Below are 27,219 nucleotides of genomic sequence, written 5' to 3' on the forward strand. Positions count from 1 at the left end.
CAGAGTACTCCTGGCTTCCCCTGTCATCACAATGCTGGCTCCACCTCCTGCAGAGCGTCCGATGTGCCCGCACCTCACACTGAAAGGAAAAGCCATAAACAGCACAACAGAGTGCTTCAAAACTGAAATAGGCTATGCAAATGTCCCCCTGGCCTGAAAGAACAAAAGAAACTGAGTATACCTATAGGAGCCCTGCTCCCAAGTAACTAGACCCTGTTTCCCACAACGAACCTCTGCCCAACTAGAAGGAAGAAGAAGAAGCTGGAAGGACTGGCCTGCTGTCTGCCTTGCTGAGGAAGGAGGGGAAGAGACCTAAAGAGGACTTTGCTGACTTGTGCTTGAAACATACTCCAAGGGCTTGATTGAGCTTGCCCCTGACCTGAACCCCAGGACTAGTGGGTTCTCTGTGCCTTGGCTCATCTGCGATTGAGCCGTGTGTTTCCTCCCGCCGGAGGCAAGACTGCGCCCCCCTCACCCCCTCCTAGAAGTATGTCACTCGGGAGCTTGCCTGCCCTTTCAACCGTTGAGAGCCTCGCTCTGCCCAGAGCCACTCTCTGCCCCTCAGGTCAGGCCGCCTGCTCCTCTGCCACTGTTCGTTACTGGAGTACTTGGAGTGCTTGTCTACCCCCTCCTGCCAGAATCCTGGTCTCCCCGAGCGCACATCGATAGCCTGGATGGCCGCCCATGCATTGTGATCGCACCCGGACGCCCCGATGTGCCCTCTGATCTCAGGAAGAGGCTGCGCCGCATAACCAAAGGACTCGCCACCTCTACAGCCTGTATTGGAGGTCTCCGTGCCGCGCCCCGCCATCTGGAAGCCACCCGCTGTCCACAGACCCCAAGGTACATCTGACCTCAGAAGCGTTCTATGACACGTCTGCCTGCCTGGCCCAGGAGCAGACGTCGCGCATTTCCCAGGATGAACTGCACACTACGGGCTCAGGGCCTGCAACGTTTTCTTTCCCCGTTATTCACTGTGCGCACCCACCGTGCCCGGTGCGCCGATCTGCCGCCTGGACCACTGGTAGAATTTGGCGCGTACCCAGGAAAGCTTCCCCCCCCCTCTTCCCATGAGCGTACGGGTCGCAACAGCCCAGTACGACTCGTACCCACCTCTAACATCAGCAGCGCTGTACGCGGCATACCGTGGGAAGTGTGAGAGTCAGCAGGACTTCGCTCCCCGGCCCGTACGACGCGCAGGGAAGTTAGTTAAGCATACAGCTGGTACGGTCCGTGCCCCAGTGCCTGGATAAGGTGCCCACAGTGTGTAAAAGTAGTTTAAGACAAACAAGGACTGAGAGAAGAAAAAATTTACAAATTGAGAAGAACACTTGCCATTGTTTCACATCTTGTGGCCAAAGCTAAAACGTTAACAGAGGTCTTGTAATGTTTTGCCTGCATAGATATATATATATTTTTACATAAAGTATTCATATTTTCACATAACCAATGATTGGTGTCCATTTGTGGGGGGATTAATGTATTTACTGTGTGTACCTACAAATGCTTAACCATTAACGCCTGAAGATTAGCCTTGGCTGCTCAAGCCACGCACCTAGAGGGTGAGCAAGGGTAATTCTGAAGGGGTCATCCTGCGCCCTGACTTAGAGGAGAGGGTCCCTGCTTGTCACAAGTGAATACATGCGCCAATCAGAGACCCCCAATTCTAACACCACTGGAGAGAGTTAAGAATAGGTTGGGTTTGTGAGAGAGTGCTTAGTGTTCACTCGCCAGTCGTCTGCAGGTCCTGCTGGAGAAAGTTAAGAATAGGTTGGGTTTGTGAGAGAGTGCTTAGTGTTCACTCACCAGCCGTCTGCAGGTCCTTCTGGAGAGAGTTAAGAATAGGTTGGGTTTGTGAGAGAGTGCTTAGTGTTCACTCGCCAGCCGTCTGCAGGTTCTGTTGGAGAGAGTCTAGAATAGGTTGGGTTTGTGAGAGAGTGCTTAGTGTTCATTCACCAGCCGTCTACAGGTCCTGCTGGAGAGAGTGTAGAATAGGTTGGGTTTGTGAGAGAGTGCTTAGTGTTCACTCGCCAGCCATCTGCAGGTTTCGCTGGAGAGAGTTAAGAATAGGTTGGGTTTGTGAGAGAGTGCTCAGTGTTCACTCCCCAGCCATCTGCAGGTTTCCGCTGGAGAGAGTTAAGAATAGGTTGGGTTTTTGGGAGAGTGCTTAGTGTTTACTCACCAGCCGACTGCAGGTCCTGCTGGAGAGAGTTAAGAATAGGTTGGGTTTGTGAGAGAGTGCTTAGTGTTCACTCACCAGCCGCCTGCAGGCCTGCTGGAGAGAGCTTAGAATAGGTTGGGTTTGTGAGAGAGTGCTTAGTGTTCACTCGCCAGTCGTCTGCAGGTCCTGCTGGAGAAAGTTAAGAATAGGTTGGGTTTGTGGGAGAGTGCTTAGTGTTCACTCACCAGTCGTCTGCAGGTCCTTCTGGAGAGAGTTAAGAATAGGTTGGGTTTTTGAGAGAGTGCTTAGTGTTCACTCGCCAGCCGTCTGCAGGTCCTGCTGGAGAGAGTCTAGAATAGGTTGGGTTTGTAAGAGAGTGCTTAGTGTTCACTCGCCAGCCGTCTGCAGGTCCTTCTGGAGAGAGTTAAGAATAGGTTGGGTTTGTGAGAGAGTGCTTAGTGTTCACTCGCCAGCCGTCTGCAGGTTCTGCTGGAGAGAGTCTAGAATAGGTTGGGTTTGTGAGAGAGTGCTTAGTGTTCACTCACCAGCAATTTGCAGGTCCTGCTGGAGAGAGTTAAGAATAGGTTGGGTTTGTGAGAGAGTGCTTAGTGTTCACTCACCAGCCGATTGCAGGTCCTGCTTGAGAAAGTCTAGAATAGGTTGGGTTGTGAGAGAGTGCTTAGTGTTCACTCACCAGCCGTCTGCAGGTCCTGCTTGAGAGAGCTTAGAATAGGTTGGGTTTGTAAGAGAGTGCTCAGTGTTCACTCGCCAGCCATCTGCAGGTTCCGCTGGAGAGAGTTAAGAATAGGCTGGGTTTGTGGGAGAGTGCTTAGTGTTTACTCACCAGCTGATTGCAGGTCCTGCTGGAGAGAGTTAAGAATAGGTTGGGTTTGTGAGAGAGTGCTTAGTGTTCACTCACCAGCCGTCTGCAGGTCCTGCTGGAGAGAGCTTAAAATAGGTTGGGGTTGTGAGAGAGTGCTCAGTGTTCATTCGGCAGCCATCTGCAGGTTCCGCTGGAGAGAGTTAAGAATAGGTTGGGTTTGTGGGAGAGTGCTTAGTGTTCACTCACCAGCCGTCTGCAGGTCCTGCTGGAGAGAGCTTAGAATAAGTTGGGTTTGTGAGAGAGTGCTCAGTGTTCACTCGCCAGCCATATGCAGGTTCCGCTGGAGAGAGTTAAGAATAGGTTGGGTTTGTGGGAGAGTGCTTAGTGTTTACTCACCAGCCGACTGCAGATCCTGCTGGAGAGAGTTAAGAATAGGTTGGGTTTGTGAGAGAGTGCTTAGTGTTAAATCACCAGCCGTCTGCAGGTCCTGCTGGAGAGAGCTTAAAATAGGTTGAGTTTGTGAGAGAGTGCTTAGTGTTCATTCACCAGCCGTCTGCAGGTCCTGATTGAGAGAACTTAGAATAGGTTGGGTTTGTGAGAGAGTGCTTAGCGTTCACTCGCCAGCCGTCTGCAGGTCCTGCTGGGGAGAGTTTAGAATAGGTTGGGTTTGTGGGAGAATGCTTAGTGTTCACTCGCCAGCCGTCTGCAGGTCCTGCTGGAGAGAGCTTAGAATGGGTTGGGTTTGACAGGGAGAGAGTCAAGGTATGGCTGACCTTTTCCATGGAGGGGCACTGTTAGCTGATAAATATACACACTCTTGCCAGTAGTACTAACAGTGTTGATCACCATCATCGTTCCCTTGTAAAGTTTACATGTTTCTATTACTTTCATGTTTTACATCACAAACCTTGATTTACAAACCTGTACTGAATATTCCCAGCTGGCAGCGCATCAGGACCTAGTAGGAGGGGCCTGATCCAGTCACTTATTGCGATCAGTGAGGATGATTAAGTGGTTATAAACAGATCCGACATTGAAATCCATCGGCTTTAAGTCTCTGTGCTCTCCCATTTAAGATTCGGCTAACCAACAGTCTTACATCAGGCCCCTCACACCTCTCCGATGAGGAACACCCTAGACCAATGGTCTTAAACCCTTTTAATACCACCCCCCCTTCCTCCCAGCAATCATAGGGCGCTCCTTAGAATTTTTAGCAATTATTCTATTAAATTGTCAATGTTTAAATATGTCTAGACTTATTTAAGCAATGGAGTTAAGTTCTGTTTTAAAAATGCAATCAAATGCATGATTGCCCAACATACTGTTCTAGTCAGACAGGCCTTACTACAGCTTAATAGCCCGCTGCCGAGGGACTGCGGCTCGGGCCTAAAACTCAGGTTCAGGATCTTTAACAACCGGTATACCCTGAGACAGAAAGACTATAAGGCTATTAGAATATTCCATCCACTGAGGGTAGAATGTTCTAAATTAAAAAGGAAGAAACATGAAGACAAACATTGGAACATTGGAGGTCAGAACAGATATTGGTCTCATGCTCACTGTACATTGGTATTCAAGCTAGCCTGGCTGATGAGGAGTGATACCTCAAAACGGATCCTAGGATGCTTGTTTCTAGTCCAGGGAGGACCTGCCTTGGCAGCTAGGGCTGGATTGTTTCCATGAGGAGCAGGTTCAAGACTGATTTGCATATGGCTGGCTCTAAATTGGTGTGCCATGGTGTGCAAAAGTACAATGGATTGAACCCAGATTTCTTGACTGGGAGTCAATGTTTGATTTGTTCCTCGTTCCGTCCATCATTTGTGTGTCTTTTGCTTTCTCACCCTAAGTGTGCCGGGTATACCAAGACTTGGGTCCTGGGCTAACTGTGCCACTGTTTTAAGCTTCTAACTATAATGGGGTGGCCCAGTGACCCTCAGAACCTGGGTTCCAAGATTATACAAAAACAATGGCTCTGTTGGGTGAAAAGTCAATTTCTTTGTAAATCTAAATGGTAGGCAAAACTATCAATGTATTTCACAAAGTTTTTTAGAAATACATAATCACCCTGGAACAGAATTACTTGTTGAGGGAGAAAAGGGGAAAGAAGGAAGAAACACACACCATTTTGGATTTTGAGGAAATATAAATTTTGGTCATGTTGTGTTCCCTATCGTGTACCCCACCGACTCCATGTACCAGCTTAAAGTACATGTAACTTCCCTCCTGTGTCAGCTATGAAGACGCAAACACATTTGCGTCCAACGTTAACATGTCCTCTTTCAGACCCACCCTGAATGGGTTGAATAGTCCGTTCCTAAGTATGCCATGCCAACGTCTTTTTGTGGTGTACTTTCACGTTTTTCAGCTCTGGCTGAGTAGGCCCTGAATTTCTGCCATCAAGCCTTTCCTGGCTTCTGACTCCGAAAGCCTCAGCCCAGGCTGCCTCTGTACCCGTGAACTCTGACTTACTTCCAGCGCGGCCCATCGCGCTCAGCTCAGCCTGCTTCCTGCCAAGACTGACTTCAACCTTCGAATTATCTGATCTGCTCCTCGAAGATGCATTCCTGCCTACTAGCTTAAGTAAACATTCCCCAGCTGCAGAGCCAAAGGGCCGGCCACGCTGTCTTTATGCAAGTAATTCATAAGCTCCTGTTACCATGCTACCATGGAAGGCCCATGCCCCCACGCTTCTCGTGCAGACACGTAGGCGCTTATACACGCACTCTCAGTCAGTATAGAATAGCTTCTGCCCCAGAGACCTTTCCGCCCAGATAACTCAGTTCCTAAAACATCAGATATCAGATATGATAGAAACACAAGTTGATCTGACATGCCAGACTTCTGTCTCTTTCCGTTAGTTTCAAATGTCAAGTCCCCAGCACCCTCCAGCTTCACGTCATTCACACGTCATGCAGCTGCGCGCGCATCCAAGCTTCCAATTTCTGCTGACATTGCAACATTTGTTTAGTGCCACCCACCTGTGACACCTACCTGTGACGTTTCTAGCACACACCTCCAGTTCACGCCTAGTCCACGCCTCTTGATTACGTACTAGTAACACGTGGATGCTGTTATCTTGTCTCCTCTCAGCTGTTACGCCTACTGTATTGCTTTCTATGGTGTAAATTAAGTATATAAGCTATGTATTGTCAATAAAATGTTGCTCTATCCCTTCTGACACCCTTGTGGTGGTCAGAATATGATATCCTGGTCATGACCATTCCTCTCTAAGGAATAAAACCCCTAAGAACTCTAACACCACGGACTCTGTCTTCTTTCTTCCGATCTGAGTTATTATTGATTAAGTACTTACCTGCATAGAAATTAAGATGGTAAATTAATTATTTACGTCAATTTAATCCAAAATATTCTTATTTTTAGAAAATCTGACATAGATATAGCATTGGTAAACATGGGAATGGGTTGTCAAAATCAAAATTAGCATAAACGTACAAATAACAGATACGTGCTTAGGTGAATAATAGTGACAAGTGATGTTGACTGTGTGTGGATACACAAATACATAAAAACAAATAAAGATCAGTCCAAAATTCAACATCAATTTGTTTCAACAAGTACATATGTTTTCTCCTATTGTCGTTGAAACTTGGTATGGACTGATTAGTAGCACAACGTTGACGTTTCAACCCTATAAGATGGTGCTGGCTTTATCGCAACTGTGTCGGGTCTTCATAAGGACTAACAAGCAGGTGGACAACCTGTTGGTTTTGAATCTTTCAGCACCTATTTCTATATAGGCAGGAGGGTGGGGATGTGTCAGCCGACACCATCCACGACCAAGGGTTCAATCGCAGTATCTTGTGCAGTAAATGCGTAAAATTTCTCCGCCAGCCGGTGGAGAAAAATGGAAGATTTCGGTTAAGTGCCGCTTGTGCGATCACTTCAGGATAAGATCAAGGAACGTCTCTCTCCTTCACGATCTGGCGATCAATGCGATAAAGCCAGCACCATCTTATAGGGTCGAAACGTCGACGTTGTGTTCGAGTTGGAAAAAGGAAGTTTGGAAATGGAGTCTGGAGAAGTTTGGAGACAGAGGAAATTTGGAGCTTAATATTTATTGTTTTTTCGCAGTCACAAAAGAGGAAGATGGCTGCTGCTCATGGGGACTTATACATGTTCTAAGTTCCAGAATGTTTTAAAGTATTCTAAGTTCTAAGATATTGTTGCTGCTGTGTTTGGGCGGTAATAAAAGAGATATGCTACTAATTTTTCCATCTCTTCTGAAAACCTTAACACCTTTGGAACCCTTTCCTGAACTGGCACACAGATAAAATCTATCCTGTATCCAACTACAGTTTCCAAAACCCAAGGATCCTGCGTTAGTCTGATACACTAAAAATGAAATGCGAGGTTTTGTAATGTGCTTGGATTTCTTTCTCACAGAATAAAAACCAAGAACGTTTCTTTACCTTTAGGCCTCTTTGTGCTAGTCTCCCAATGGGTTCCTGATATTTCCTGTTTTTCCTAACTGTAGGGAAATAAACAATAGCACAGAATAGACACTTAAGTTGATGCCAGAATGCTCGCTGATTTTTTTTAGGTTTGAAGATTGATAAAAGCTTTTTGCATGTTCACTGCCATGATATGGCTTTTCTCCTGTGTGTCTTCGCTGATGTATAGAACTATGCACAAGAAAATGGGCCGTTAGTGCAAGATTGGTTGTACTGCACTTACACCTAAGAACCCACAATCCCTCGACCGACTAGCTATAGTGTCTCATTAGCTCCCCAGACCATCCGAAGATACCTAATGCTTAGACAAACCCAGAACACGGAACTCCCGACCTCTCAGAGTCGTCGTAGCAATGCACACCCTTTTGCTCACTTACCTGTGCTTGTCCACACCAAACAATGCAGAGTCTATGTAAAGTTTAAAGTGTTTATTTTTCAACTAACAAACTCTGTGCGTAGTTCTATGATGCAGTCAATGAGCTAGCACCAGACCAGAAGAATAATACATAAGATAAAAACAATGATCAAAGTTACAATACCATAAAATAAGAAGGGAGAGATCATTCTGAATGACCAGTGGATATTATGGCCATAGCGCCTAGACCACCCTCCCCTGGTAGGAATAGGTATATTATATAAAAGAAGCTCTCTGGGCCAATTCTGGGGAACCCCTCATCTTAGAACGTAGGAGTAAGGTTACATCATAGGTTCAGCAAGGCTCTAGTCTTCCGTCTGTCTCGAGAAAGCTGCTGCGTGTTAGTAAAATGCAAGCATTTCTCAATCGTGCAAAGAAGTGCCTAATGTTATGTCTAGGTAGTGCGGATTGACCAGAAGTGGAACGCACAGTGGCTTGTTTATCGACCTTGTACGCAATGAGCAAACTATAACAATATGAGCTCATGTGGGCACAAAGGTATTTTGCACAAGAAGATACAGAGTGTTGTGCGCAAAAATAAAAAGACACATAGATAAAATGGTTGCTACCTCAGGCTAACTTTAGCAAATAATAGCGTGACACTAGGGGCCGCACTACAGTTTTTCCCCAGTGTGTGCTCGCTGATGCTGTTTTAGGTTTGTTAATTGACAAAAGCTATTCCCACATTCACTGCAATGGTATGGTTTTTCTCCAGTGTGTGTTCGCTGATGAATCCTTAATGTTGAAGATGTAATAAAACTACGTCCACATTCACTGCAATGATATGGTTTTTCCCCTGTGTGTGTTCTCTGATGGAGTTTTAGGTGTGATAATCGACTAAAGCTCTTTCCACATTCACTGCAATGGTATGGTTTTTCTCCCGTGTGTGTCCGCTGATGTCTATGTAGGACTGATGAGAGACAAAATCTCTTCCCACATTCATTGCACTGGAATGGTTTTTCCCCAGTGTGTGTTTTCTGATGCTCCTTTAGGTACCATAATCTACAAAAGCTCTTCAGACATTCACTGCAATGATATGGTTTTTCCCCTGTGTGCGTTTGTTGATGATATATTAATCCTGAAGAGGAACTAAAACTACTTCCACATTCACTGCAAGGATATGGTTTTTCGCCTGTGTGTGTTCTCTGATGCAGTTTTAGGGGTGATACATCTATAAAGCTCTTCCCACATTCATTGCACTTGAATGGTTTTTCCCCAGTGTGTGTTCGCTGATGACTCATGAGTTTTGATAATTCTATAAAACTACTTACACATTCACTGCAATAATATGTTTTTTCCCCTGTGTGTGTTTGTTGATGATACATTAATCCTGAAGAGGAACTAAAACTACTTCCACATTCACTGCAAGGATATGGTTTTTCTCCAGTGTGTGTTCTCTGATGCTGTTTTAGGTGTGCTAATTGACTAAAGCTCTTCAGACATTCACTGCAATGATATGGTTTTTCTCCTGTGTGTGTTCTCTGATGTTGTTTTAGGCCTGACAACAGACTAAAGCTCTTCGGACATTCACTGCAAGGATATGTTTTTTCCCCTGTGTGTGTTCTCTGATGCCGTTTTAGGCCTGATAAATATATAAAGCTCTTCCCACATTCATTGCACTTGAATGGTTTTTCCCCAGTGTGTGTTCGCTGATGACTCATGAGTTTTGATAATTCCATAAAAAAACTTCCACATTCACTGCAATGATATGGGTTTTTCCCCTATGTTTGTTCGCTGATGCTTTTTTAGGCCTGATAATTGACTAAAGCACTTCAGACATGCATTGCATTTGTATGGCTTTTCTGTGTGTGTTCTCTGATGCAGTTTTAGTCTTGGTAAATATACTCTGTGTTTTATATAGCAGATCCCTCATTTCTTTTAACTTTCAGTTAACTGTGGTTTTCGCTGGTTGCTGTGGAATGGCCTGAAAGATCCATTCAATACACCTTTAGCACTGAATGGTGGCCTGATATCACTTTAGGAAGCAAAGTACTGCTGTAACCACCTCATGATCAGAGCTGGTATTGGACATGTTTACACAAAAAGTGGTTGATCAGTGTTGCCTTAATTTTCTAGGGGGTAATTTCTTCATCTTGAGGCACGGAGGTGACAGCTGAGACTCGTAGAATCACCGAATTGCCCTTGACGGTACTTCAAAGATCTGTCAGTTTATGTTCAGGTTCGGCTGCCTCTGTCGGCACTTATGTTTTCCTGAATACTGGAACTCAATGTTTCTGACTTTGCTTTTGCAGATTTACAGTATTATCTTCATTATTCCTAAACATTTTGTGCAATCAAGGATTGTTTTCTGTCGGATGTAAAAAGATTTAAATTACTTAAATGGAAAATACCAGAATGTGCATATACAATTTTTAATTGATTGTAAAAGCATCTCATTTATTACTATTGTTGAAACTTATGAAGAAATATTTAAGACACATTTAACCATACAGAGATATTTGCATAACAGTTCCTTTGAATACGCCACATCTTATTTATTTCAGCAAAGGGGTCATAGAGTAACTTAGCTAAAAAAGGGTGCTCGCATAGCACTCATATACTAGTTACAGCTTTAGGTAGATGCATATGGTCAAGGTTTTGTTAAAACAAGAACAGCTCTTAGAGTAAGAGAAGGATCAGGAAGACTCAAGACAGCAAGGTGGATATCAGAATGTTGTGCCATGCATAAAATCCTATTATTCACTGGGGTGCCTGGTTTCATTCACTACTAACTACTAACTCTTTTTTCAGGAGGATTCCCCTCACTGTTGTCTCAAGGCTTGATTATGGGGGCCTTTTGTGCGCTGATTGTGTTTGGGGCCCTTGTGGCGTAAAGGGGCTCTATCTGAGCCTTGTAGAACCTGCATCATGTATCGACCCTCTCCCCATATAAAGTCCCTGCCCAATCTAAAATGTTGGCACCTCTAAGACTCTAGGAATCTAGATATTGACAAAGAACTTAGCATGTCCTTCTTGTGGACATGAAAGAAGGACCATCATGTTCTGTAGCTTTAAAGTATTTCTAAGGTGGAGGCCATCTTAGAATGTTGTTGTTTACTAATTCTGCTTACATTTCCAGACTGGATGGGTCGAATTTCCAAGTGCATTCTAGTCCACTGTTCATCCTATCCCCCCTATCCCTCTCTTCTGGATTCTATCTTCAAGTCAAGTCAACTCAATTAGTCTTTATTTCGAATAAAAAATTCATAAAAGACACAGATAAAAACAATTCCAATAAACAACATTGTACAAAGAAGCCCCCATTACATTAAAATTGATGTAAGACATTAAAATTGATAAAACAGTTTACAGATTCTTTACACGGATAAGCCACATCCAACCCAAAAATTTTGCTACACAAATCACAGGTTTAGCAGTGCGTAGATCTCTTAATTTGAGAAGGGCTGTGTGGCTGTCCCCACAATTTAAAGTTTTACAAATTGGTCTCAACCATTTTAGTCTGGGCTGTCGATATACAGGACATGCAAAGAATACATGGCCCAGACTTTCTGCATGATCAGGGCAAAAGGGGCATTTATCGCTGGAATTCAATGCCCACTTAGCAGTAAAGGACTTGATCGGTAAGGTTCCCACTCGGAACTGATGGTATAGCTTGCGATCAAGCGTCTTACTGATCAAGTCCCAGTATGGTTCCAAAAAAGGGGTTAATTTGTGCATCAGAAACTGACCTGTTAGGTTGTTAGCAGCTGAGAGGGAGACCAGAGCGGATTTTTTAACAGCCCAGAAGAGCTCTTTGAATTCAGCTTTTGATGGGAAGTTTGAGCATTCAGGGTGTAGCCATAGCTCTGGGAGGCCCATCAGATACAGTATACGCTTTACCTCCCTGAGCCAAGGGATTTTTTGGGCACCCCACAATGCTCTAACTTCACCAAGCTCTTGGGCAAATAAGCTAAGTTCTTCAGTCGTCCAGAGGCGACGCCAAAGAGCAACAAGACGGTACTGGGCCATCTCACCCAGCGGTTTACATCCTAAGTCTAAAAGCAAGGGAGTAATGGGGGAAGATTGGGGGAGACCCACTAACATCCTGAGAAACTTGTTCTGAGCATTAGTAAGGGCAGACAAACCTATATACCCCCAAATATCCGCACCATACAGTATAGCTGCATTCACTTTGGCATCGTGTATTTTTAAGGCAGGTGTGATACGCTTAGTTAGTGATTTTTTCTGTTCCTTTAACAGGCATCCAGAAAGGCGAATAAACTTAAGGGCTGTCACTTCCAGCTGGGGTTTCCAAGTAAGTTGATGGTCCAAGGTTACGCCCAGATAGGACATCACTTTAACTTGTTCTATCGGAACACCCTCCAAGGAGAATGAGCTGGTGATGGGCTTGTTTTTGTTAAAAATCATAAATTTGGTTTTGTCTGTGTTAATTTGGAGGTCATTTTGTGTACAAAACTCAGAAAATCTATTTAAGGCCGCCTGCAGACCACTGCGGGTCCTTGAGAGGAGCAGGGTGTCATCCGCAAATATTAGCAGAGGATATTTTGTGTTTCCCAGGGTGGGTGCATCAGTGTGGATTTCGTTAAAGAAAGCAACCACCCGGTTGATGAACAAGAGGAACAATGTAGGGGCTAGCACGCAGCCCTGCCGGACTCCTCGTTCTACAGGGAAACTAGGAGTCACCTGTCCCTGGTTGCCCCATCTTACACGCGCAAAGTTTTCCTCGTGGAGGCGTTTCACCAGGTCTAAAAGGTCTGGGGGGAATTCCATGCTTTTAAGGGCGTCCCAAAGTTTGGCCCTGGGAACCATATCAAATGCCGACCGAAGGTCGACAAAGGCCGCATATATGACCCCCCCGCCCAAAAAAACCACCTTCCAGTATAGCATGGTTAGCCGAAAGACCTGATCTAGAGTGCTGGTGCCTGACCTAAACCCTGCCTGCAGGGGGGAGAGTATGTTGTTTTGCTCAATCCACCCCTGTATTCTAGCTAGGGCCATTCGTGCTACCACTTTTTGGATGGTGTCGATCAGGCTGATTGGACGGTAATTTTTTGGTAAGGATCGATCCCCCTTTTTAAAAACCGGTATTATTTCAGCCCCTTTCCAAGACTGCGGTATTTTTTCCCCGGCTGCTATTGAATTAGCTAAGATAGTAATGTAGGGGACCCACAGATCTAGGTTTAATTTGAAGAGGTCAGCTGGTACAGCGTCAGTGCCTGGGGCTTTCCCGGACTGGATGGATCCTAAAGCATGTTTGGTGTCAGAGCAGCTAAAGACAAGTCTATTTTCATGGGAAACTGGTTGGGTTCCTGGTGAGTGCACCTCGGCCAACTGGGGAGCATTCTGGATAGCAAATTGAGCAGAAAAGAATTTCACCCATTCTACGGCTGGAACATAATTTTCAGGGGATGATGTGTCCAAGCCCCTTCCTCGCCTAACTATCTCCCAGAATCTGATTTGGTTGGAAGACTCACATGCATGAAGAAGATCATGCCAATATGAGTCATCCCAGTCCCTTTTAGCTTCCCAAATGGTACGCTTATAGATCTGTCTCGCTGTTCTAATGGCCGGGGAGTTTCTAGACTTGACTGCAGCAATGAGTTTACCATGGGCTTCCCTGCAGTTTTTATTGTACCAGGCCTTGCTTTGCTTAGCCTTTAATTTCCGGCATGGTCTGGTGAGAAGATCTTTAATTGCCACGAAACATGCCTCGTGAAGGTCAACATTATTAGTCGTGGGCAGGTCGCTGGGGGGGGGGTGCCAACATCTTTTCTTTGGTGTTAAGAACCAGTTCTTCTATCTGGTTGACAAGCTCAGGGTCAGATATCACCTTGGACCATTTGACCCGTCTTCTGTTGTCACATAAGACGAGGTCAGATGTGATACAATCTGATTCCTCCTGTGGTGGTGCTATCCCTGGGGCCTTACGAACTAGAGAGAGGGGGTTATGATCACTCTCCGGCCTGCTATCTACAATCATGTCAGCCATGGATTCCCAAGATTCGATATTAATGAGTATATAATCAATGCGACTTGCGCAAGACCCATTATCGAAAGTTGGCTTCCCCTCCTTATCAGATGAGCTGCGACCATTTACGGCTCGGAATCTCCATTCCAGACACAGCCCAAGCCAATGGAGAGCAGCCTCCGTTCCCCTAACTGCCTTGGTAATTGTTAACGGGGGAATGTTCCATGCAGAATCCTCGTCTAAACCAACATCTTCGGCAAGGTTCATGATAGGCTCAAATGAGCAATTTAAGTCCCCTGCCACTATGGTGAGTTGGTCACTTTTGTGCTCATACAAGAGGGCTTCCAGATCGTTAAGGATCGGTTGCTTCTTGCCACCTTGGCAACCTCTGGCATAAATATTAATGAGGAGTATTTCTTTGCAGTTTGCCTTCCTTAATGAGATGCAAAGTATGTCGGGATTTATCCCTGCAATTTCTCTAATATTGAAGCCCAGGCTAGTTTTTATCCAAATACAGAGGCCACCCGACGCCCTACCCTTCATGCCCTGAGTAGCCGGTTTGTAGAAGTTAAGATAGCCTTGTCTATAGAGTGGGGCTACTGACCAGGTTTCTTGGAACAGGATGACATCGTGGGAGGAAATGTAATCGACCCAGTCATCATTGTCCAAGCGACCCCTAAGACCCGCAATGTTCCAAGATATTATTTTAAGTTGGCTATCTGGGCTATCGGTACAAGGGGAAACAGGGTGGGCCGGGGTTTCTATATCTGCTTGATAAGAATAGTGGTCAGTGGGAACACAAGTTGGATCAGGTGGAGTCGACGTTTGGCAGCGTGTACTATCATCACTTGTGATGTTCGAACTAGAGACTGTCAGCTCCCCTTTAATGTTTTCTCCCCCGAGTCAGTCAACCTCCTCCAGACAGCCAAACATATTAGACGTGGGAACTTCCTGCCACCAACTACTCTGGCTAGGTCCCGCATACCTATAGCCCCTATTTCTAGACTTTTGGATTGTAGACCAAGTCCCCCCTGTCCTATCCAAGTTCCTAGGGGGATAGAAAAAAGTGAGGGGTCTAACGACGACTGACTGGTCATTTATGCAAGGGGACCATGAGCAAAGATGGTGTGCAGTATTGGGATCAGCAAATGTCACCACTATACAATCCCCCATGATGGATTTGTGGCTCGGTCCAATCCACGGTACTCTTCGGACCATTAGAACCTGGCTTCTTTGATGGCTAGGGAGCTGTCTGTTTGTATTTAGCCAGTGTATGACCTTGTTTTTGAGGGACCAATGGTCCTCTTTTGTTAGTGGGTCAAGGGTCGGTACACCGGCTAAGACAGCGACATATGGACTAGCTTCCGGCGGTAAATCTATATAGCCCCCACGGAAGTTTAGTCTGCTAGGTTCAAGGGGTGGCTGAGCATTGGGGGCTGACTGAATAGTTTGTCGATCTGCTGGAGGTTTAGGTTTTGGTCCTGCAGTGTGTGATTCGGCCCCTGCTCGAGGCGCACTAGGCTTGGGTTTGGGTGGTGCAGGGGGCGGTGCAGGGGGCACATTGGTGGGGCCTGCTTTAGCAATTGGCATGTTGGGGGTACTATTCCCTATTATTGTGCGTGGTTTGGGTACAGGTTTGGGTCGTTCAATAAGCGAAGCAGATGCATCTACTTCTAGACAGTGTAATGGTGAGCCCCCCCCCTGTGAGAGTCTAGACTCCATTTGCTTGAGGCTAAGGCTAGCCAGTGTTACTATTGTCTTATCCATCTCAAGCAGATGGTTTTCTATTCTAGTAAGTTTGAGCTCCATGGGGGTGAGTAATTTCTTAAGAGTGACCCAAACAGTGTGTATAAATACCTCATCATCCCCATTGTCCCTCTCCGCCCCACCCGAACTTCCCTCCCTTGACCCCTCTACGCGTAGACCAGGGGAAGCCGCCACCTTGGTGACATTTGAAGCTCCATCTGGAGCGTGGGTGGTGGCACAAGCAATGCTGTCAGTGTGGGTGTTATCGTTTGGTTCACCATGAGCTGAGGCAGACAAAGGGCGTCGGCAATTAAAGAACTGGGCTCTCGCAATTTTTGCCTTCTTGCGAGCAAAGGCAGATCTGGCCATGCTCTTTTTTTGCTGCAGCGCCTTTTTGTTCGCAGTGGTGTTAGCCCTTGTTGGAGCCCTAGGTGATTTGCTCTTCGCCTTTGAGCTTGTGCTGACTACAGGTTTAACTGGCACTACATCCTCCACCGGGTTAGATGGAGGTTCCCTAACCAGGTCACTTAAAGGCTGAGAGGGGCAGTGATGTATATCAGCTGTAGTCAGCAAGGGGCGAGGGCCTGTTGTCCTCTCAGGGGTAAGTGCTAGGGCAAGGTTCCCAAGTGACGATTTTTTTGAGGAAGCAATATTAAGAGACAATTTACGGGCAGCATCAAGTTCAAGAGAGACTCTGTGTTGCATTTTGTTGATTTCGTGGTCAATCGCCATATTAGTCTTAAATAAAAAGTCATCCAAGGTCCCACTAGAGCCACCAAGTCCCCTTGCGGTTTTACTTCGTGTGGTTCGTGTGCACATGATGGTCAGTGGGTGGCTTGTCGTAAGATAAAGGTAACAGACTCACGTGCAATGACTGTTTGTAGGGCCAAATAACGTGGCCCAGCCCAGGCCTCTCAGGCCTCTCAGGCCTAAAACGGTCCCGCCCTTGTCCCGGGCTTCTCCCGGTCGCTCCCGCTCGCTCCCGCGAAGCGGAGGTCCTGCACTCCTTAAGATGCTGCTGCTATGTGTTGATTTGGTGATAGGCGGGGGGGCGTGGCCAGCGGGGAGAGCAGCCCAGGTGTTGCTGGTTGGGCGCGCAGGGGCTCCTGGTCGCTGGAGTCCCCTGCCTTGCTCGCAGCCCCGCTAGCTCACTTGCCTGACCCCGCGCTCCTCCTCAACTCCTCGGTCTAGCCCCCAGGCAGATGACGCGCTGCGGGACCCGCGAAGCGGGTCCGGCGAGTCGTGGCTCCAATTACCAAGAAGGGTCCGCTGGGCAGCAGGTCCGCCGCGCTCCTCGAACAGGTAACTAACTCAGATGCAAAGTGTCCCACAGGCGCTGGGGTTGGGGCAGCTTTTGGCTCCGTTGGCGGGGGGCGTGGCCAGCGGGGAGAGCAGCCCAGGTGTTGCTGGTTGGGCGCGCAGGGGCTCCTGGTCGCTGGAGTCCCCTGCCTTGCTCGCAGCCCCGCTAGCTCACTTGCCTGACCCCGCGCTCCTCCTCAACTCCTCGGTCAAGCCCCCAGGCAGATGACGCGCTGCGGGACCCGCGAAGCGGGTCCGGCGAGTCGTGGCTCCAATTACCAAGAAGGGTCCGCTGGGCAGCAGGTCCGCCGCGCTCCTCGAACAGGTAACTAACTCAGATGCAAAGTGTCCCTTCCCTATCTTCCTAATTGCATAATCTAGTTTGACCTGATGTATTTCAACTTCCCTTTTTTATATTTGCAGCTGGGCCCTCTCTTCAGGATTTGCTGTTTTCCACCTAGTAATTGCATGCATATAACGCTGGGAAGCCCACAAAAGAAAGAGTACCTTCTTCTCTCTTGATCTTCTGTCATTATGCTGTTGTTTAATGGGCTGTCTTTGTAGAACGGAGTCATGGAACTTTCCTCCAGCCACCCCATGATTTGCTCCATCCCTTCCTTCCTTCCTTCATCTGACCATACCCCCTTCTCCTCAACTCCCCTAAGCTTCCCCCCACGTGAGCATGCAGTACTCCGGTCCCTCCCCTCTTTCCACTATGGAAATTTGGTGCCTTTAGCCATGGATTCCCTTTCTCGAAGATCACTGGACTCCAAACTTGTTCCAGACGCCTGAAATTCCTACACTATCATATACCCCATAAACTAAAAGCGTGTTCAAGAACTTCAAACACAGGCTTCTCAAATTTCTCCCATGAACTCTTATTTCCACCCCCTATGTCTTCACGAATAAAGGCGCTATCATAAGTGACTTTGGGCCATATGTAGGTAGCTTAATAGCGTGTTCAAAAACTTCAAACAGTCTTCTCAGATTTCTCCCATGAACCCTTATTTCCACCCCCTATGTCTTCACGAATGAAGACGATACCATAAGTGACCTTGGGCCATGTGTAGGTAGCTTAATACCGGTCGGCAACGGCCGAAAATCGGTAAATTTCCTGTTACCGACCGGTATTTAGCTTTTTCTAATGTAGGTAGCTGGTCTTAAGGATAGGGTAATTTACCGAATCGGTAATTTAAGGAATCAGTAAATTACCGGTAAATTACCGAATTCTTAAAATACAGAATCGGTAAATTACCGAATCCTTAAATCCTATGTAGGGACCACTCAAGTGAGTGCATTTTTGATTTAAGGATACGCTATTTACCACCAACTACAAGTTGGTGGTAAATATTGAATACCTTTAAGAAAGCAATTTTGTGCTTTTTAAAAGTCCTTAGGGCATGTATGTGCGCCACATGTGCACAAATGCACGATTCAGGGGTGCAACAGGGTGTCAATGTGACACCCTGCCACCCTTGAATATGCTCCCCCTATTACCGATTCAGTATTTACCGAATCGGAAATAGTGAATGGCTTCCCATTCATTCCTATGGACCTCCAGGCCGATAGGAATGAATGGCAATTACCGAATCTGTAAATAACAAATCGGTAATACCGAATATTACCGATTCTGTAAAATTTACCTAATTTTTAACTACATACTATTTATTGATTCTTAAATACAGAATCGGTAAAATTCGGTATTTAAGAATCCGTAAATAGAGATTACCTACATAAGGCCCCTTATCTTTTGCATTAAAAGACCAGCACAATGAAGGAAAGCCCTTTGCTCTCTGCTCTGGATCACTGCATCCACTAAAGCCCCACACAGTCTCAGACTCTCTGCAACTTCCTCTATTGTTGGCCGAGCAGAGGCAACCATCTCCCTTTATAATAATGGGATTATCCTCATCCAAGCATCTGAACGCAGCCTAGAATTACTTGATTCAATTTTCCTCTCATCAAACTCTCTGTGATGAATACGTTTCCTCCCTGACCCAAGCTCATCCTAGCCCTTTAGTCATCCCACGGGTACCTCGTTCTGTATCCTCCCCTCTCCCCACTACTTGTATTGTTTCACCCCTTTCCCCTCCTCCCTATCCATCTTCGTCAGATTACCCAACAGCATTCATTTACCATTACCCTTGCAGCTTGTTTCAACCAACATTTTTCATAATAATAACGTAACCCCGCATCACAGCCCTAGAGCAGCGACCACTGAAATACCCTGACTCGATACTAACACCTTCACCTCATCTCTGGCCCTTACCTCTGAACATTTATTTTATTTAGTTTTATAAAGCGCAAATAAGACCCATGAGGGTATCAGAGCGCTTTACAATATACAGTTATTAAATATTAGATGGTTGAGGTAGTAAACATACATTCGGTATTCGCCAATCAGTACAAAAGAGGTTGATAGTAGTGTATGGATAGCATAGGTGACTAGTAGTCAAAAAAGAATGATCCGCGAGGGAATCAGAACTAAGCATGGCCGAAATCTGCAAATTCGCGGATTTCCCTGAGAAATCACAAAAAAAATCTGCGAATAAGTGAATGTTCCCATGAAATAACGGATTTTTTTGTGATTTGCCCTGGAGTACTTTCTACTGGCTAATCCAGTAAGTGCTCCCTCATTGGGTAAATGTATAGTGCTTTTACTAAACTGCAGCTGCGTAAAGGGCCAGAAGATGTGTCTCCAGTGACCATGTGAGCCTGTAACACAGGCACAGGCACACATGGTCACTGGAGACACATCTTCTGGCCCTTTACTTAGCTACAGTGTAGTAAAAGCACTATGGGGCAGATTTACAAGCCGCTTGCGCCTCTTTTGTGCCACAGTTGCATCACTTTTGTGACGCAGCGGCAGCACAAAAGATGCGCCATGGTGCTGGGTATTAACAACGTGACGCATCTGAGAGATGCGTCACGTTGTAAAGCCCTGCGCCATCAGGAGGCATTCCGGCGCAGGGGAGGGCGTTTCTGCGCAGGAACGCCTCCTAAAAGTGGCTGAGTGAAATCTACAAGATTTCACTCAGTCACTTTTAGGCCAATGCTGCGTCAAAACCTTGCGTCTGCTTAAAGCAGGCACAAGTCTTGACGCAGCATTGGGGAAATAGGGCCCCCCAGAGTATTGCTGGAGCTGCGTCGCAACTCCAGCAATGCTCTGCTTTTACGGCACAGATGCGCGACTCATCTGTGCCGTTTTTCCAACATGGTGCGCCGCATTGTAAATGCGGCGCACCATGGGTGGCGGAGCTGCGGCGCACAATAACTGGCGCATCCCTGGGGATGCGCCAGTTATTGTAAATCTGTCCATATACATTTAGCCAACGAGGGAGCACTTACTGATTAGACAGTAGAAAGTACTCCAGTTGCGTAAAGGTATTGCAGAAAAAGGTGGCTTCTTCGTGGACAAACACCCAGGGCGGGATTCATTCTGCCCCCTGTTAGACTCGTTTTTTGTGCCCTTCTGCCCTCTGTTAGACTCGTTTTTTCCTTGTTTTTCTGCCCTTCTGCCCCCTGTTAGACTCGTTTTTTGTGCCCTTCTGCCCTCTGTTAGACTTGTTTTTCACTTGTTTTTTTGCCCTTCTGCCCTCTGTTAGACTCGTTTTTCCCTTGTTTTTCTGCCCTTCTGCCCCCTGTTAGACTCGTTTTTTTTGCCCTTCTGCCCTCTATTAGACTCATTTTTCCCTTGTTTTTCTGCCCTTCTGCCCTCTGTTAGACTCGTTTTTTGTGCCCTTCTGCCCACTGTTATTCCCTTGTTTTTGTGCCCTTCTGCCCTCTGTTAGACTCGTTTTTTGTGCCCTTCTGCCCTCTATTAGACTCGTTTTTGTGCCTTTCTGCCCCCTGTTAGACTCGTTTTTTGTGCCCTTCTGCCCTCTGTTAGACTCGTTTTTCCCTTGTTTTTCTGCCCTTCTGTCCTCTGGTAGACTGTTTTTTTCTGCCCTTCTGCCCTCTGTTAGACTCGTTTTTCCCTTGTTTTTCTGCCCTTCTGCTCTTGGTTAGACTGTTTTTTGTGCCTTTCTGCCCTCTGCATCATCACAGCATCACTCAGCGCTACCCCAGCATCACTCATCACCACCACATTATTACTCAGCACCACCACATTATCACTCAGCACCACCACAGCACCACCACAGCATCACTCAGCACCACCACAGCACCACTCAGTGCCACCAAAGCATCACTCAGCACCGCCACATTATCACTCAGCACCACCACAGCACCACTCTGCACCACCACAGCACCACTCAGCACCACCACAGCACCACTCAGCGCCACCACAGCATCACTCAGCGTCACCACAGCATCACTCAGCACCACCACATTATCACTCAGCACCACCACAGCACCACTCAGCACTACGACAGCATCACTCAGCACCACCACAGCATCCCTCAGCACCACCACAGCACCAATCAGCACCACCACAGCACCACTCAGCGCCACCACAGCATCACTCAGCATCACCACAGCATCACTCAGCACCACCACATTATCACTCAGCACCACCACAGCACCACTCAGCACCATAAAAGCATCACTCAGCACCACTACAGCATCACTTAGCACCACCACAGCAACACTCAGCACCACCCCAGCATCACTCAGCACATTCCCAGTATTATTCAGCACCACCACACCACCACTCAGCATCAGCACAGCACCACTCAGCACCACCACAGCACCACTCAGCACCACCCCAGCATCAATCTGCGCAACCATTCAACAACAACTGGTTCAAATATGTTCTCTCAATGTTTCAAGCTTTATTACAAATGTCACAAAAGATGTTAATATTTCACTTCTGTTCTTGGATTTTCGTCACAATAAAATACACTGAACATAATCTTCACAAAAGTTATTTACAAAAGTTTAACCTATTGCCATTATAAATTAAAATCACTTTTATTTAAGTATTAATTATTTAAACGAATTAAAAGCCATTGTAATTTGTAATATCAATACATCTAAGTCACGTAAATACAAAACATGTTGCATTACAAATGCTATAGGTGTCACATTTGCGAAAGTTATAACTATTGGCATTGTAAATGACAAAGCTATTAATTTAGCAATTTTCAAAACCAACACATAAATAAAAAAAAATTGTCATTTACAAGACCAATAGCTCAAACGTTCCTAATGCGAGACCTATTGCATTGCAAATGCTTGTTTTTATATCTGTCAGTGCTTCCTGTTGAGGTTTAATTTTCATGACAGGCGCCTCATTGCCTACTTGTAACTATTCTCTGACCCTGCTTCAAAGGTAAGAGCAGGGTCAGAGAATAGTTGCAAGTAGGCAACGAGGCGCCAGGAAGCACTTACAGGCTTACAGCAACAGGTGCCCAAGTTGAAGTTAATTTCTTTGTAACCCTTTTGTAAAAGATTACAAAAAATTAGCTTCAACTTTTGCACCTGCTGCTGTAACCCTGTAAGTGCTTGGCTGAAAATTCGTGGATTCGCGGATTTTACAGCGATTTTGCGAGATTTGCGGATTGAGAAATTGCTGAAAATCCGCAAATTTTGCGAGCGGAACGAATTTTCAGCCCATGCTTAATCAGAACGCTTCACAATACACAGTTATTTACCATTAGGTGGTTGAAGTAGTAAACATACATTCGGTATTCGCCTTCAATTCAAAAGATGTAGGCAATAATATATGGATCGCACAGGTGACTAGAGGTCAAGATAGAATTAAAGTCTTAGGATGTGAAATTGTTTATTAGAAGCATTTTTACTTCTTTTTTGAAGGAGGTAAAGGAAGAGATTCCATGTACCACTGGAGGTAGGGAGTTCCAAATCTTCAGTGCAATCCCTGGGAATGCTCTGCAGCCTGTTCTCTTTTTATGGTAGAATTGTGGTTTAAGTAGTAGTGAGCTCACACTTCGCAGTTGTCTGCATCCTCCCGATCGCACTAGCTTTAGAGCTACGTAACTGGGGGTATTGCTATGCAGGGCTTTATGGGTCATGCAAGCTATCTTTAGGTGTATTCTTGCCTCGTAGGGCAGCCAGTTCAGAACTTTCAAGGTCAGAGAGATGTAGTTATTTCTTTTAGTTCCTGATACCAGTTTGGCCGCAGCGTTAAGCGATGCCCTCAGCGGGTCGGCCAGTATTTGGGGAGAACGCATAGAGTGGTGCTTCCATAGTCTAATCTTGGTAGCACTAGGGTTTGTATTGCCATTTTTAAGTCGGTCTGTGGGAGGAAGGGTTAAAGTTTCCTTAGTATACTCATCTGGTGATTAGCTCCCTTGGTGGCATTAGTGATTTGTGCCTGCATGTTCAGGTGTTTGTCCATGGTAACTCCCAGGGACTTTGCGGAGTCAATGATGTGCGGAGCACAATCAAAGGAAGTTAGATGTTTTAACCATAAGTCTATCTTGGGTGTGTGATTGGGTGGGGAGATGAGGAGGAATTCCGTTTTTTTGGTGTTAAGCAAGAGGTGGTTGCCAGTGAGCCAACTTGAGTATTCTGTGGAATAGCGTTGAGGGAGAGGAAGTCTTCTGGTGAGGAGATTTTCATATACAGTTGGGCGTCGTCCGCATATAGGTGATATAGAATGTTCGCCGAGTTCAATGCGTTTGCCAGGGGCTCCATGAGTAGATTAAAAAGAATGGGTGAAAGTGCTGAGCCCCTGCTGTCAGCACGGATGCATCTGTGACACCCTTTCTGGACCAAACACTGACACTTGCTATCTCGGAACCCCCTAACATGACCAATAACATGGCGCCTATCGACTCATCAATCAGTTTATGAGTCCCACACCCCCACTCCTCAATCATAACTCAATCTCTATTCCCCCCTCCCCTGGTTCTCCCAACGCAGCTTCTCCCTAACACCATAAACCGGAGCAGTCTCACCTGGCCTCCTGGCCAACATCACGACCTCTTGTTCCCACATTACTAATGACGCCAAACTCACTGAGATCTCTCAAGAGCTTCAGCAACTTAAGGCTGAGGTTTAAAGCCTAATATCCCTCACCTCTGAGCTCACTAATTGTTGGTGTGCCACCAGGCCGATGGGTAAGAATAGACCCTCTCTTTAGTAATCCAATAGTCAAGTCAAGTCAAACCAGCTATATTTGGTGTAAAATATACAACCATAAAGCATACTAGACAGAAGGTACTATATACACATAAATAAAAACAGTTTTCAAATATTTACATCTTTAAAAAAACAGTATTTCATAACAGGCATTACATCTTTATTCAATATATAGTACTCTGATAATTATCAGTGCAAAAATCGCACATGTACAAAACAAGCATTTTTGAGCAAAATCCTAACATATAACAAAAGGGGAAGAAAAAAAATGATTCATAAACATACTTGAGATTAGGATAATAGATTATATCAACATTATGGAATAATGACACAACTAAAGGCAGTCATCAGTTTTTTCAGATATTAATGCATCCAGATGTGACAAATCCTTTCTTTTCCTAATCGCCCTTTGTATAAAATTAATAACACAATAAACAGTTTTGACATTATCCATAGTACATAAAAAGTTAAAAGCATGTTTATAATGGAAACGCCTATTGGTTAAAAAAGTGGTTTTATAACAATTCTCTGGATATCTTTATAAAAGGTACAAAACAGTAAGAAGTGCATAGTGGACTGGGGGGTCTTTCCATCAGACGGGCAGTTTGGTGAAATATAGGACCATTTTTCCTTACTTCAGAATGCTGGTATATAATGTAGTGTGCCAAATCTTAGCCTTGTTAAGTAGAATCTATGCAAAGTGTTTCTTACCAGAGTTAATGTGTTTGTAATCCCACCACAGGGGGGATCCAATAACAATCACGGTAGACGGATGTCACCCCGCACATCCAATGGGATCTCAGCAATCACAACTTCTCCTCATTTGACCTGGAAGACAATTCCCTACCCCCACCCGACCAATGAGGATGAAAGATACTCAATCGGACAACAATATTTACTCCATCCTCCTTCAGTCAAATCCATACAGAGATGCTAGGCTCAATCCCAGAGCAGGTAACAATTCCAACTTCAAGCAATTTCCTATCACTCAGGATGCCTCCGCTGTCGCCCTACCCCACCTGAAATGTACGCTACTCAATTGCAGATCGGCATCTAAACATGCAGTGGATATTGCTGACCTTATCATTACTTATGATCTTGACCTTCTAGACCTGACTGAAACTTGCCTAAATTACTCCTTCATACCAACACTTGACATTCTAGTACCGCCCAGCTATGACATCATCAGATTAGATTCACCAAACAGACCTGGCGGAGGTAACCCCTGTACTCACGGCAATAATCTCTCTGAAGCAAGCACAAAACGTTACTCTCATCTCGTGTGAATATCTAGGCATCGATATCCTGAGTACAGATAGGCCTCGATACAAACTGCATGCGTTTTACCACCCTCCAGGAGATAACCTCCCATCCATTGAACAAATTATGGAAATCATCACAACCAACTACGGTGTATACTGCGTCCAAATCTTCCTTGGTGACTTCAACCTCTACTGGATTGACCCGATGACCAATCAGTGATTAGCCTAAAAACTTTCCTAGCTGATCTAAACTTGATCCAAATATGCGAAAGTCCTACCCAGAACCTGGCAGTGACATTGGATCTAATTATCGCTAAAGCTAATTCCACTCAACTTGAATCTATCATTCCATGTGATTGGACAGACCTCCGCTGTATCACTTTGCTCATCACTGAATCACTGTCCTTCACATAAAAAAATAGACACTGGAAAAGGAACTCTCGAAATATCTATCAGCAATTATATCCTTCCCCCTCCCGAGGACATGTCAGATGTCCAGGACCTTACTGATCATTACACTAATTCAATGACAAACATTCTAGACTCTATGGCACCCCTCCAACGAAAAAGAGTACCCACCAAAGACTCCGAGCCTTGGTACAATGGTAGTCTAAACACTGAAAGATGCAATCTAAGATTCTACTCCTCGCTTGAACACCTCCAGCACCTGAGATCTCTAAGAATCATTTACAACAAACGCACACATAGCTCAAAAGCAAACGTCCTTAGGAAACAGCTAAACAATGCCAGGAACAGACCTAAAAAACTGTTTGAACTCGTTAAATTGCAATCTAAGAGGCAGCCCCAACCTGCTTTCTGGGTTTAATCTGCAGCCTAACTGCGAAGAACTTGCCGCTTTCTTCCTGGGAAAGACGAAAAAAATTGAAAGTGACTTAAAGACTTCTTCGGATCTCCTCCCGACGCCTTCACACGTCAGCCCCCACCCACCCATGTGGCCTGAGCATCCTGCACAACCCCCAAAAATATTGCCACGTGGTGTTCATTCAAATCCTTTGATGAAATGACAATACTACAAATTCTGTCAACTTAGCCCAGGGGCATCAAGGCGCAGCAGATCGGGATCATGATCAGGGGTGTCCATAGATAAAGGGCTCACAGATTCGTATTGGTAAAGAGCCAGGTCTTCAAGGCCTTACGGAATGAGGAATGAGTTTCCAGAATTGAGATTGAAAGAGGAAGGGAGTTCAACAAATTGGCCACAGCCAGCGAAAAGGACCTCTCCCCCATCTAGATTTCCTGAATCTAGGCACAGTCACCGAATTCTTGCTGGAAGATCTTAACTGCTTACCAGGGACATGTCTCGGAAACAGTTTTTAATGCCTTCTGACCCCATATTATAAAAGGCCTTGTGCACCAAACACAGGGCTTTCAACTCAATTCTCCGACCCAAAGGAAGCCAAGAAAGGCTCTTGAAGGTAGCCGCAACAGAGTGGAATTTAGGAGGGCCCATCACCAGCCTGGCAGCAGCATTCTGCACAAGTTAGAGTCGGTATAGGAGACCCTTATTGATCCCTACATAAAGGACATTGCAGTAATCCAATCTGGAGAACACAAGGGCCACCACTGCCTGTTTCCGCGCTGAGGGGGAGAGAAATTGACATATCTTTCTGAGAGTTCTTGTCATTCCGAAGCAGGTGGAGTCTTCTATTTATTTGGGGGCCCAGGGAGAGGGAAGTATCAACTATGATGCCTTGATTTTTGGCACTGAAGCCAGGGCGATGGCAAGATCCAAGCGTATCTGGCCTCCAAGCCCTGGACCAAATCTCCTGATTGTCTCTGAAAATTAAAATCTCAGTTTTGTCCCCATTGAGTCTTAGATAGTTCTCTACCATCCATGCAGCTACCGCCTGCATGCAGCTTTTAAAATTTGCTGCTGAAGCTTCAACACTCTCAGTGATGCTAATCATGATGTGAGTGTCATCAGCATAGGATAACACTTCTAGGCCAAAAGATCTTACAACCCTGGCAAGCGGGGCTACATAAAGGTTAAAAGGGTGGGACTCAATGAGGATCCCTGGGGAACTCTGCAGAACAGCCGTTTAGG

At 45.7% G+C, this 27,219-nt stretch overlaps 1 pseudogene; it reads right to left on the reverse strand.

Annotated features, from left to right (window-relative positions):
• Window positions 1-8,014: 8,014 nt before the first annotated feature.
• Window positions 8,015-27,219, reverse strand: part of LOC147667240 (uncharacterized) — a 121,220-nt pseudogene continuing 102,015 nt past the window's right edge.

This window comes from Lissotriton vulgaris, unplaced genomic scaffold, assembly GCF_964263255.1.
Source record: "Lissotriton vulgaris unplaced genomic scaffold, aLisVul1.2 SCAFFOLD_814, whole genome shotgun sequence".
Lineage (NCBI taxonomy): Eukaryota > Metazoa > Chordata > Amphibia > Caudata > Salamandridae > Lissotriton > Lissotriton vulgaris.